General features: G+C 45.1%; 1 pseudogene; it reads left to right on the forward strand.

Annotated features, from left to right (window-relative positions):
* The first annotated feature begins 5,706 nt into the window (after positions 1-5,706).
* Positions 5,707-6,277, forward strand: LOC144768402 (large ribosomal subunit protein uL5 pseudogene; annotated as a pseudogene).
* Positions 6,278-11,103: the final 4,826 nt, after the last annotated feature.

Genomic DNA, 11,103 nt, shown 5'->3' on the forward strand with positions numbered 1-11,103 from the left:
TCAGTGGGAAGATCCCTAGCTACATCTGTTTGCCACTGTCATCAATGCAAAGTGCAAAGAATTTGCATATTGGAGTTTCTGTGGAAGCCCTTTTTAGGAGATTCATTCTGACTGGAATGGAGCAAAGCGTTTCTGTACACCTTCCTGCTAATGCCTCTGGTTCCCCAAGTTCTGAGAATAGGAAAAACCAAGTCCAAGTCTCCTAATTTCGCCACACTAGGCCAGTAGCGAGTGGTACCTTGAACTCCAGAGCATGAACATCTGTCCTCCAATCAGACTACCACTTCGGGAGGACCTCCTTCCTCAGTAACAGGGCAGTACCCATCATCCAAACCTCTGCAACTTCCACCTACCTGAATGGAGATTGAGTGGCAGCAATTGACTGCAAGGTGGTTGATGTCATGCTCACTACCAGATGCCCTTCCCTGAAATCCATCTATGCGGGAGACTGGAACAAATGTGTTAGCCTGGTGTGGTACCAATAAACAGACCCCATTACAAGCTATACTTTTGGACTTCGTTGTTTGTTCTGGTATACCCCAGCAAGGACTAGCAGAGGGCTTTGTAAAAGGTTATTTGATACCCCTGTTGGGCTTACTGCATTTGACAGATCAGCATGTGTTATTTATCTGACCAGTTGTGATGTGGTTTGTTATATATTTAACAGATGTTCCCTCTCAAACAGTTTGTTTTGTGGTGCCGCAGTGGGACTTTAACTTGGTCTTGAGACTTTTATGTATACGGCCTTCGACGCTATGCATGATTGCTCGCTGTGTCTCTTGACTTTGGAAATTGTCTTCCTCGTTATGATAACATCAGCTGGTCAAGTGAGTGAACTACAGGTGCTTTCAGTGGAACCACCCAATACCATATTCTTTCTGGACAAATTGGTGCTGAGAACTCAGGCAGCCTTTTTGATGAAGGTTGTGACTCCCTTCCATGTGAGGCAATCAATCACTGTACTGCATTTTCTCCTGCTCGCCCATCGATTGAACCCCAATCATTGAGTCACGTGCCAATGAGTGGACAGTCAGCTCGTTGTATGGTTTTCTGGAAGGAAGAAATATACGGTGGTGTAGATTTTGTTGGGCAAAAGCAAAACAAATCGGGTATATGGAGTGGATGTCCCAAGGTGCTGACATTGTTTCACCAGTCAAACTGCAATTAATTTTTAAACTCTTAGGTTTACCTCCGAAGAAGTACAGAAAAAAATCAAATTACATCAAGCCAAACGCAAGTTGAGACTACCATATGATGATATCTTGAAAATTGCATATGAAGTAGATCTGCATAATTAAAACAAGATATTAAGCTGGCTAAATGCACAATACTATTAACACCATTCCCTCCTAGTTAAATACAACTAGTTTTCAAATAATAAAAACGACTAGAATTTGAATTTGCAAGTTTCCAGTAGCCATAATGGAATCTGGATCACCATCCACTACTCATTCTTTTTTATCCTTGTCCATTGAAAAGTTTCAAAAAGCTTTTGCCAAACTAAAATTTTGGTCTCTAATGCTTGCTCTTCAAATTTGCTCTCCAGATTGCAGTCCTATCTATTGTTACATTTAAAAAATGTACTTATTGCATAACGAGAGCAAGTAGTAATTGCCAAATGTTTTAAATATGTGCTAATCACACTAAACCTGGAGTGGACTCCACAATAAAGAAATATTTTCTCCTAGTCTCACTGGAAACAGTTGTGGTCAAGCTTCTTGAAATGATAATGCGAGCACCCGAGCAGCCACTTATGTTTAGCTAATATAGCAGTCCCTACCCAACAAGGTTTTGGTCCCGCACATAGTACTGAGTTGAGACTGCTAACAGTTCTCAATGACCTGAGAAAGGGAGGCTGACAAGGTAAAATCAATGCACTAATATTGTTGGACCTGCCAGCTACCTTTGATACAGTTGAGCATGGAATCTTTATGGAATGCCTTGAAGCAGGAATAATGAAACGGTTGGCCTGTAATGGTTCTCATCTTTTGTTAGGTCTTGCCTGAGCCAGCGCATGCGCTGCTTAGCGAGACATTTAGTAAGTGGGTTTTCAAAGTGCTACCAGATGCTTTTGCTGGCCTCAAGCTTGGGGTTACGCGCACGCAGCCACCATCTGCCTTTCTTTCATGGCTCATTAAGCCTTACAGGATGCTCCTCCATCCCCTTGCTCTCTCCATTTGCAGAGCACTTTCATTTTCACACGCTACAAACAATCCAACTCAGAGTCGCCGCTGCACGTCTAATCACTTTCACTGCCGCGCGGCCGTGTCACTCATAGCTGCGCAGCTTTTTTTGTGGTTTGCATTTGCAGTGCACTTTCATTTTCTCATGCTGTGTTGACTTTCACGCTGTATAGCAGTCTTGTGCCGCTAGGGTTGCAGATTAGAACATATTTCATTGTAACAGCGTGTGCGACTTTCTACGATGAAAGTTCCTGGTTTGTCGGTTCTGGGGAGTTTCTTCTTTGGAGCGGGTAAACCCCATACCTGAAGTAGAAATATAGGCGTTTCAGCGATCCCACCTTCCGTCGCCAATTTATACTGGTGAGCAGGAGACACTGCGGGGGCCCAAGGCACAGGGGCCTACATTGGAGGGAGCCACTATAATAATGAGGCACATCTGGCACACACTAGCGTTCACACATCAGGACTGACCCCGTGTAGTCCAGCTCCCTTATATTTATCTGTTCGACTGCACCCGGGAAAACCGTTACATGCCGACGTCATTACCTGTGACGGTGAGCCCAAGTGGCTCACTACAAAGCCCACTTTCTTTATTTCCAACCCCTTACAGTGTAGAGGCAACAAGTCTGATGATTCTCCAAACTTTTCCTTTCATTTTTAAATTATTTTAAATGTACCCTGTTTATATCGAAATCTGTAGCAAGGTAAAGACAAGATGCCAAACATTTGACTTCTAGGCTCTCCGAGGATGTAAAAATCCACCCAAGTCCCGATCCACCAGATTACATCTCTTCTGCACCCCTGCAAGTAGCAGTAAGCCCGCCTTTTCGTACTGCATTTTGAAGCAGGAAAACCACCTGCATGATGGTCCAACCCTAAACAATTTCCAGTCACAGGCTTTACAGTTGCCACCTCACCCACCTGCAGTTATCCTACTCTGCTTACTCCCAGTAACCCTCACCCCTTCACAGTAACCGCCAGCCCCTGATGCTCTCTCTCCCCCTTCCTCTGCACTACCCTCTGTAAAACCTCCCTTACTGTTGGAGTTGCAGTGCACTATTTACGTCACATACACATATGCTTACTTGCATATACTTTGTATTTCTGTGCTATTTCCTCCCTCTCCCAGATGGGCTTCGAAGCTGTCCTGTGTGTAGAGTTGAGACTGCCTTAGCTAGGACTGTGTCCGAATTTTTGGTTTCAAGCCCATTTGCACGTCTGCCGCCTGAGAATTCTTTACATCGAGACATTTATGTAATGCCTAAATGAGGTCCACTGAGCTCTTGATTTGAGAGACTCTCCTAATGGTTATTCAATCTTCCCAAATTACACTATGGCTTGAAATAAGTTTCCTTTTTAGGTCTTGCTTTCAGTGGGATTAGAGATCGCCCATTGCTTACCAATAGTCAGCTTAATTGTCACTTGCTTCTTATTTGTTAGCGTGTGTGGCCTTTACTGACTCTTCTTATGTTTGCCCCTACTATGGATCATGGCTCAATTACTTATGCCCTTCAATGCTCATTTTTCAGGCACCACTTTTTCTTTAAGCAATCCACAAGAGTGCATTTGTTTTCCAGCTGTCTCTCCATGTATTTCGCCCCATCCCATGCATGTGTTGCTCTTTGTCTGTCCATTTATTTATTTCCATCATCCACCATTCTTTTCTCATCTGTCTACTTCTACACCTGGTCCACATTGATCTCTCATCTGTTTACTTTCCCTGCTCCATGTTGCTCTTGCTCCGTGTTGCTACGCCCATTACTACCCAACGTGTTCCTTGCCCCCCACCCTCCGTGTTGCTTCCTGCCTCCCCCATTGCTTCCCCCACCAGCTTGCACTTATTTCTTTTGCTTTATATTTACCAATCCATCTGGGATCCGTAAACAAGAAGACGAAAAAGGTGCTCACATCATTGTGTAAATACATGCATGTTTGTTGCGCACGCCTATAAAAGGATGCAGCTGGCTGCATCATAGCTTCGCCTCCTCTTTATCACCCTATAGGGATGTTGTATATTTTGGCTAAAACCACTGGCAGTGTCTGAAATGTTTGACATATTAATTCTGAGTATGATTTTTGATGGGCTATAGCTGTTTAGATTTCATAATGTACAATGTATGTCTCCTGAGATTGCAATTTATACTTATGCAATTTCTAAAGGCCTAAGATTTGTGATTGGATGTTTTTTCCTGATGGAGACAGTTTCAGGCACTAATTTAATGGCATGCTACAAATATTAGTCAGCCTGTGCATCCAGTTTTCCTATTGGACACACAATTGTTTGATGATCACTTTAATGACTCCAACTACACACAGTCCTTACACTTTTCCCAGGCTCAACACGACGAGCTGCTCTAGCCTGTTTGTTTTTTTTGTTTTTTCCATTCTGGGATTAATAGTCTTTTTTTATATAATTAAAAAACAGGATTACAAGCCCTTGAAACACAAAAAAGCCTGGAATGAAGCAGCTAGTTACACAAGGACATGGGAAACCTGGCAACCATATAAACAGGGAGAACAAAACTTCCCCTCATTGTGCCACAAAATGACAATGTTTACAGTTGTTCCTAATTTACGGATCTAAGATTGTCCAATGTGTGTTACTTTTTAATGTTATACTTTTTTTCACTGCATTCTGGTATTTGTGGTTTTACATTTGTTGATTACAAGCAAGTGCAGGATGGATTAGTAGTATACGGCAAAATAAAAATGAACAGTGAGTAATTCACACTCAACAAGAGATGCGGTAGTGCAATCTAACTACTAGCACAATAAAAAGGAACAGAATACTGGCAAAGCCAATAGGGATCGCCTTTTGGTCCTACTGGCTTTGTCAATGCTGTTTGATGATGCTGTGCAGCATGAGAAAAAAAAATTTGTTCCGACACTGTGGAGCCTCTGACAAAATGGAACAAGCATTGGCATAGCCAATAGGTCTCGCCTTGGGGACCTTAGAAGTGTTTAGCCATGCAACGGTTGATGTTGTTGCACCAAGGATATTGTGCTGCATAACTAAATACTTATAAGGTCCCAAAAGCAAGACCTATTGGCTGTGCCAATGCTTGTTTTAAATGATGCCTTCAAGCTTTCACCATTTATTGCCTCATAAGTTCCTTTCAAATTCAGGGTGCAACGGGGCTCTGCCTTATGACCCATCTTTTCAATATCTACATTAGACCACTTCTGGCTAACTCATATGTTTGTCCTGTATAGTGATCTGACTTGTTCCCATTTCTCAAATACCATAACATTTATTTTAGAATGGCTAAGCAGCAAGTGCCTTATATGCAAAGCTGAAATAATAGAATGCTTCTGTTCGCAGTCCCTGGAGAAGTAGTGAAGAGCCTGAGAGTTAAGTTTGACTGTAATTGTTCTCTCGTCCTGCTGTTCACCTCGATCCTCTTCTCCTGCACCACTCATCGTAAGCTGTTCAGAAAATGTGCTTCCTTCCACGATGAGGATGCTAAATGATGGCTTATGCTGCTACCATCAAAGACTCAATTATGCAAATGCAATGTCTTCCAGTCTCCCATCATGGCGGATAAAGGTGAAAAGGAGAACCCCATGAGGGAACTGTGTATTCGCAAACTCTGCCTCAACATCTGTGTAGGTGAAAGCGGTGACAGACTGACCCGTGCAGCCAAGGTGCTTGAACAACTCACCGGCCAGACACCAGTATTCTCCAAAGCCCGTTACACAGTGAGATCCTTCGGCATCCGTAGAAATGAAAAGATTGCAGTGCACTGCACAGTCCGCGGGGCCAAGGCTGAGGAAATTTTGGAGAAAGGCCTTAAGGTGAGAGAATACGAGTTGAGGAAAAATAATTTCTCAGCCACCGGCAACTTTGGTTTTGGAATCCAGGAACACATTGATCTGGGAATTAAGTATGATCCTAGCATCGGTATCTATGGCCTGGAATTCTACGTGGTCCTAGGCAGACCCGGCTTCAGCATTGCAGACAAAAAACGTAGGACTGGAGTCATTGGCGCAAAGCACCGAATTGGCAAGGAGGAAGCCATGCGCTGGTTCCAGCAGAAGTACGACGGAATCATCCTCCCAGGAAAGTGAGGCGCTCACAAATGTACACTTTTGTTTGCAAATGCACTGTATATTTCACTCCCAAATAATTCATATAGTGACTGCAAGTTAGTGAGCCACGCACCTGTTCTGTGGAGGTCCTATATTCAGTCATGCTTGTCCTCTCCTGCACACTCTTTACTACATTCCACGTAGGGAGTGCAATCAGTTTATAGCATTATATACCATGCAGAAGGATTAGTATGGTAGATCCCCAAACATCCTGGTGAATCAGATTTAAAAAAACGCATTCCTGTAGGGTTTTAGGCTCTTCTAATTGTCCCAAATTTTCAAGACAAAGATTAGGATGGTAGAGTTTCTTGGTATGCACTTCTCTATGGAATTTCCTACCTGTCATTTATATGCAGGTCCCTGCACCGCCAAGTTTAGATGTCAGATTAAAACATGGTTATTTTCTGAAGCTTGTAAATCAGATTCAAGTTCAGCATTGTGCTGGATCAGCACCAAGTTGCTTTGGACTGAATGGCCACTCTAGAAAACCTTGTATGGTGAGGGCTCCAGTTTAATGGTTTTTTTGGCATCTTAGCACCATCATATAATATATATAGGAGATCAGCTAATGTAAGGGCCTCGTATACAGAACTTTAGAGAAAATGTCCCCTTCTTCCTTATATTGCTGGTTCTCACAGCTATTTTTTGACACAGTCAACCTTTCCATCCTCATGCACACACTGGAGTATCGCATGGGATTCACTGGCAATGTCCTTGACTGTTCTCCATCCACATTTCCAACTGACACCAGTTTGCTCACATGAGCCCTTTCCATCCTCATGCACACACTGGAGTATCGCATGGGATTCACTGGCAATGTCCTTGACTGTTCTCCATCCACATTTCCAACTGACACCAGTTTGCTCACATGAGCATTTCTAGGGATCACAAGATGCCTATCACCTCTGGAGCCCAAGGGTTCCAAATTGTCCCCCATCTTCTTAAGTTCTAAATGGATCTGCTTGGTGCTCTACTCACAGATAACATCATTAAGATTCACCAGTATGCTGCAGATCCAAATTGTACTTGAAAGTACCCTCTGCTTCTGACATCCATTCCCTCAAAGTGTGCTTGTGCATCATTCATACCTGGATGTCCTGCACCTACCAGACGCTCAGCCAACCAAAACAAAAGTCCTGTTATTTGAATGGAATAGCAATGACTTTCACTAAATGTCATGTCGCTTTACCCTGGACACCAAGCTCTCATTCAAGGAACACATTCCCCAAAAACTAAATCGGTTTGGTACCAGCTCTCACTTCTAAAGAAAGTGAAGCCATTTGTTTTAAAATGCGACTTCTGAACCGCTGTTTAAAAACCTCGTATTCATGCATCTGGATGGGGGTAACACTCTACTCAATTGTCTCCCAGACTCCGCGTTGGTGCCCCTTAAGTCCATCCGACTGCTGCAGCACGTCTAAAGACATATTACCACATCTCCTCTCATCCAGATGGGCCTCCATTGGCTGCCTTTGCCAACCACCTTCTAAGCCAGTGGTGTCATTTACAAAGCCATCATGAACTGCACACCCATGTATCTTGCAGAAAAGCTCAGCATTTCTGTTAGTTCCCAGGACATCAGCAGCCAGGACACCATAGAATGCAGAATAAGAACTGTAAAAAATTAAAAACAAGGTAGCAAGCCTTTTCTATCTATGCACCCAGAGTCTGGAACAACATTGTTGTATCCATCTGGACTGCCACAACGCTTCTCCAATTTAGGAAATCGTTTGAGATGCACCTCTGTAAAGCAGCTGGTCGCGGCACACGCAGTGCTCCCTCTTAAGATGGCGGCCCACTTAGTGCTCCATTCTGGCATTCTCACCCACGCTTCACATGTTGGCACACCTGTGGGAGTCCCCCCACTTCTGGCAGTCTACCACATCATTTCCTGCACCTGAGGGGGCTGGGGCCATGTATTTATACCTGCCCATCAAAGGTATGGACTGCAGGGGCCAAGACGCAGGCAGGGCAGTGTTGTATACTCATTCTAGTGTGTAGGGCAGAGTAGCGGTAGGTTGCTCTATGTGCGGCGCTCAAATGGTCCTTGCAGAATGCGTGCAGTTCCCTTTGACACAGGCAACCTCATCAGGGATCTTTTCCCCTGACGAGCCCCCCAAGCAGCGTGGTTTGAGGGGTCAGATTGTTATCCTGGGCTGGAATATAGCTCTAAGATTGCGGATGCTTTAGCTACTGCATACACATCCAAGAAGCCTTTGGTCTGGTTGGGGACATATCACACCAGTTTTGCTCGGCGCACCCCCTCCCTTGGTTCTGTGCACAATTGCTTAGGGTATTCTTTATGCCACGCTGTCATTAACTTTTTCATTTGTGGTGATCTAACGCCCGCATATGCATGCCTTTGAGCAGGTGTATTGGGCCACACACTGCGGTGTGTGGCCCAATACACCTTATTTGGGTAACTAAGACCAAATAGGTAACTTAGACCTAATGCACATGTTCTCTTTCATTACGGTTGGCTATGGGATTAATGCGGTTTAAGTACGGCTTCACACTTATTCCTGTATCAAGCTGTTGTGATTAAACATTTTCATTCCCCCCCCAAATATCAGAAAGCCCGCTAATTATGACGTTTGAACCTGATATTACAAAAATATGGATTCCGTATTGTTAGAAATGGGATGTCTGGTAGGCTAGGGCTGGCGCCTAAGCCAAGCAGAAACCACCACTCTAGTCCGGGCAATGGAGTTATACGCTGACAATAACCCCTGCTCACCCCCTTGGTAGCTTGGCACAAGCAGTCAGGCGTATCCCAGAGGCAATGTGTAAAGCGTTTGCGCAACACACACACACAGCAGCAACACACTAGGCACACCACAAAAGAAACTCCACACAGGGTTATATCAAAAATAGCCTTTGTATTATCATAAACACATTAGAATCATAATCACACAATACACACTGAGGCACCTGGCACTAGACAATATTCACAGGGGGTTATATACAGGACTAGGCCAATCAGGCCACGGTCAGAACTATCAGAATGCAGGTAGTAAATATCAAACACAACCAGTAACTACTGGTACCATAATGACCTCAGCATTATCACATTAGCATTAGACACCTTCCTAAAATATCATAGCATGACATTAGGCATAAACACATTGGGCCCAAACCTCATTAGCATACACACATTACGCATTAGGCCTCGCCAGCATAAACACAGTATGCATAACCTCTTAGGCATAAACATTAGGCATCACATTACACTGGCGGAGTGCACACATAACAACCGCCTAAGGCATTATGTCATAGTTGCACATATCAGCAGTAATAGGGCACCAAAAGTACCCACAGTAACACCTGCAGTGTTGACCATCACCTCAGCTCCTCGTGAGCACAAGCACAAGGGCTCACAGGCAACAATGTGCCTCCCTAACCCCGGGATCCCAGTGGATCCCCCCAATGGCAGTCCTAGCGCCTCTGCGCTTTCCTCCTGGACTGTTAGGCAGTTCTGTGGAGACTCCTTGCTCCACTCAAACTCTGGGTAACACACAAAAGAAAAGTACCTCGGTCCGCCCACCTCCGCCGGGAGCTCGCAGCGAGTGGCGGGGGCCGTGAGCAGGAGCGTTGTTTGACCGGCGCTGGGAAAATGCCGCGGGACTGGAGAGAACTGATAAGTACGCCCTCCGCTTTGAGAGCTATGTGCCCCGGACCTGGAGAGCAACCATCAGATGCTAATTGGAAAATTTGCTGCTCAGGGGCGGCGTAGGGAGGCCGCAGCTGAAATATATATGGGAGGTGTGGTGAACTGTCCAGCTTGCTGAAGTGACACCGAGCTGCTAAATTGTGACGGTCTTGAAAGGATGCAGTTCTGTCAGAGGTAAGCTGGACACGAGGTGTGTGGCTCACGACGGGGATACCAAATGCAAGAATGAGGGGCCCCCGTCCGAATCCCTCTGTAGTGCTGTGTTTGATTGGTCTGGCGTAGGAGTATACCCCTTGTATCCCTGCTTCTTATCCAGAAACTATTGGATTTGATATGATTGGTCTGGACCGAGAGAGTGGAAATGGCCTAAGTGACACCTGGGGGTGACGTACTAGCCTGTTACCGTCTAAGAACATCGGTTGGTGTGGTGTCTGAACATCCTATACTGGGAATGTGCTCAATCTGATTGAGTTTAGTTATAATCCGCGACGAAATGACGGAACGATCAGAGGCAGATAGGCCCCCATCGCGCTCCTCCAAGGGATCCAGGACTATCCAAGTAAATAAACTGGATCGCTACACCATCCCTAAAGGATCCCCTGGGGACATAAAGAAGATGCCATTGGTGGGCGAGGAGGCATCGGCTGCTCCCGCCGAGCCAACACTAACGGATCTTATGGCAGCCATCAATGGTGTGCAGGCATCACTTGGCCAGAAGATGGAAGGCCTTGATGCTAAATTAGACACCGTCACCATTGAGATGGGATTACTCCAGACAGACCTTGCAAAGACCAATGAGAAGGTCAATACGCTCGAACTTAAGACTCATAGCCTAATGGATGATGTGAATACGTTGCAGCGAGAGGTGCAAGACCTTAGGGCATCGAGAACGCTTACAGATCGTAAGCCGGACGATTATGAAGGGAGGATCAGACGTAATAGTATCCGCGTTCTTGGAATACCCAAGAAAACAGAAGGCCAAACACCGGATCTGTTTATGGAAACTCTTGTCCTAAACCATCTCAAGCCTAAAGACCTCAGTAATCTGTTCATGGTTGAACGTGCGCATAGTGTCCCGGGGGGACGGCTGAAACCGGGGGCACCTCCTCGTCCTATGATCGCAAGAGTCCTAAATTTTCGTGATAGAGACGTGATTCTACA

Source organism: Lissotriton helveticus, chromosome 7 (genome assembly GCF_964261635.1).
Source record: "Lissotriton helveticus chromosome 7, aLisHel1.1, whole genome shotgun sequence".
Lineage (NCBI taxonomy): Eukaryota > Metazoa > Chordata > Amphibia > Caudata > Salamandridae > Lissotriton > Lissotriton helveticus.